This window comes from Halyomorpha halys, unplaced genomic scaffold, assembly GCF_000696795.3.
Source record: "Halyomorpha halys isolate HHAL.00 unplaced genomic scaffold, Hhal_1.1 Scaffold239.1, whole genome shotgun sequence".
Lineage (NCBI taxonomy): Eukaryota > Metazoa > Arthropoda > Insecta > Hemiptera > Pentatomidae > Halyomorpha > Halyomorpha halys.
In genome coordinates, this window is record NW_027114928.1 from 1,200,484 (window position 1) to 1,204,111 (window position 3,628).

Consider the following 3,628-nt stretch of genomic DNA (forward strand, 5'->3'; position numbering starts at 1 on the left):
TAAAGATATTCACAACTTTATTTACGTAAAAATTTGATTAGATGTATATTTTATGTAAGATCATAATGATATGATACAGGCTTGTAAAGAAACTATCCATTGGTAGTTCTCTAATAATATTTCTACATTAGGTTTCGAGGCCACCTTCTTTTGAGGCACTTCAGGGTATTGTCATGAATGGAAGAGGAAGGTTAGAAACTAGTGTTTTTGAGTGGTTAGTGAGTTTATTATTATTTATTATATTTAAGGAGTCAAATATACATTTATAAAAATAAGATTGCTAACTATTCTGTGTCCTATTTACTGATTATGAATTAAAATAATAACAAAAAAGTTTAATGTTTAATCAGAAGTTATTGGGTGTTTACTGTATAGGACATGAATGTTTTTCTTTTAAACTATTCTAGTCCAATGCAACTAAGATACAATTTTTTTTATTTGAAACTAAACTGATAAAGTGCTAGTGAGGAAAAAAAAAATTAAATATTGAAAAATTAAAGAGGAAACGTTTCCCCTGTCCTCCAACTGGGGTAAATTTTCCCCGGGCCTGGAACCATTATAAATTGCACTGTTTTGGAACGTTTTGTGCGATCGAGGTTTAGGCTATCGGGACGAGTTTGTCCTTTTATATGATGATAAAAGGGTCTGCTGCCGCGATGGAGATAAATGCACATCAGCAGCCATTTGTCCCCACTGAAATTCCCTAATTGAGAAAAATTGGTCTGCCTGCGAACCAGGTGGGCAGAGTACCCCGCTAAGGTTGGCAACTTGTCTTAATTCACGGTAAATGTTTCCTCTAATGGGGTAACATATCTTTTGTAATTCTTTGCTTATGTGATGAAAATATTTACCTCATGTAAGGAATATATTATTAATAATAAGATTAATGAATTCAAAATATTGAAATAAAAGCCATATAAACTTATTATCAGTTGTCCCTTAATATAAAAACCATTAAATATTCCTATATTAAATTATAGAAAATCTTTAATTAATGTGATAGTGGTCGGAATACAATAATTTTAATGTGTCATGTATGTATGTATATATTCCATTTTGTTTTAGAAAAAAAAAGAAAATTAAAGAGAAGAAATCCCTATCCATTATATACAATAAATATTAAATCAAAATTATTATTATTTTTTGCAACGTTAAATAAATACTAAAATATATTTAATTAGATAACGGCAAAACCAACATTATAGTGTTACTCCAAATTGTAACCTGAAAAAATATTAAGAACTAAATCAAGTCCCTAAATAATTAATATTTGGATAGACAATTAATTTTAGAGGATTTGTATGTCCTACTGTAAGGACTGTACGATTAACATTGTTACTAAACAACTGCAGAACTATGTGTCCAACAAAATACCCTGAATTTGATTTTTTAATTTGATGAATTTACTACAATTTGAAGCCCGATAGAGTTCTATACGATCGTTACTTTTAAACATAACCCTTTCTAAAAGTTGAACGTTCCCCCTCCAAAAAAAATCTCAAATTGTCAGAGTAAATTTTATATAAAATTTATTTAATTATATTTATAAAAAAAAAAACAAGTTCTATGAAATAGCGTTAAAAATATTTGTTTTTAAAGGAAAATCATGTGGACAAGTTTAAAGTAAATTTAATTGTCTTTAATTTCATAAGAGGCTGTTGGACTCCATAGTTCTTTAAAAATAATATTTGATATTCATAAGTTTTGACGGATTTGATTTATTAATAAAATCTATTTTCAGTTATTTAGTTCTAATCAAAATGATGAATATAAAATATAAACTAGTTGTACAGAACACAGAGAAATTATTAAATTTTAATATGATGTTAATCAACTGAATTAACATTATTTTATTGTAATTATTTTATACTATGAATGTCTTAAAAGTTTAGCCTAGACGATTACGAAAGCTTAATTTTTGAAGAATAAACTAAATTTTAAATAGGAGGATTTTGGTAGTCTTTCAAATGATTGGCCGGCCTTGTTGCAGTTTGGAGGTTGTTGAAGGCGACGCCTCAACTCCATCGTCAACATATAGCCCTAGATACAAATATACATAATTATATCAGTAATACTAATTAATAAGATAATGTTTTTCCTATCCAATATTATTCAATACAACTATAATATCCTAGAAACCATTTTTATATGACGTTATTATTTTATATTATTCAATCGTTCCTAATACTGCAGATAGTTCCTTTTTTCCAATTGCAATCTGTTTCAAGAACCTCCAATTTCATTTTATAACATTTTTAAAACAATATGTGTTTGAAAACGGAGTTATAGATAGTTGAAACAGAATTTTTTCTGTTAGCACTAAAGCAATATGATCTATTTCTTTTTTATTACTATTATTACATATTATTCAATCTTTCTCGTTCCTAATAGTGTCTTATTCAATTATATATATATATATATATTGTTCATTCCTTAAAAAGAAATGTTCCATTCGCTAATTTTATTAAATTTTAAATTAATTGAATCCCAACTTTTTTTATAGATAATAACTAAAATCGGCTTATCTCTCGTCTGTATTTAGGTGTTGTAAAGTAACTTTAGAACTCTTGTAGTCATTATTTCCGACGGCTGTGCCGTAAGAGGAGGCTAGGGGTATAGGATATTAAGTGTACTCATTCCAGGGAGTGTGTCCAGGCGGCGAGGCAGGACGATCCCCTAACAAATTAGGGGATGGGGTCATTTATTACAAGAACAGGGGAAGAAGGGGTTTAAGGTGAGGCCATTAAATTTTTATTGAGGTGTGGGAGTGGAATAATGTATTCATGGGGACCCTTTCTAATCCTGTTTGTCCCTAACTCCAGTTACTCTTCCTCTTTCTCTTCCCCTCTTTTACAACTGGCTCCCCTACCTCCTTCCCCCGCCTTCGGAACACATAAACCCCAACGAGGGCCGACAAGAAAGGGGACGGATCCTATTTTTCTGGAAACTTCCTAAGTAAGCGACGACCGAGATTTTAAACCGGCGGTCTTTATTTAAAAGATTGATAAATAAATCACAAAATTTAAAGATATCGTCCATTTTTTTTTCTCACCCTTCATTAAAATAAAATTAGTACTTCATACATATATATAGTACATGAAATTTACTATATATACTTTACTGAGTCTTCTCCTTTGATTGCCTTGTGGCGTTATAGAGTATTGATATCGGTCCATCTAAGGTGCTATAGTCTAGCTATAGCCTAAGCCTACGCCATGCTATTAATAGAACGTGAAGGGACCGTTCCGCTTGCTACCGTTCTTGTTGTGCTTATATAATTAAGTATATTTTATAACGATAAATTTTTATTACGTGAATCGACCTATATCCCACTGTACGGTAGGGTTTTCATTAAAGCGGACACTCATGAAAGCTACCTAAAGATCAGTTGCCCCATAGCGTTCTTTATAATTGGCCAATTACGATTCTCCGGTAAATATGCAATTACTCTTAGTGGCGAACCACACTAATATAGTTTGGACCCGCATGATGGAACAGCATTGGAGGATTGTTACCATTTTTTTTTTTATCAAACTGTCCTGCGAATCAAGAGAATTTATTCCGACACATGACGAAACTAAACAATATTAACCAAAATGACGGTATGAAATTCTTTTTCAAGATATAT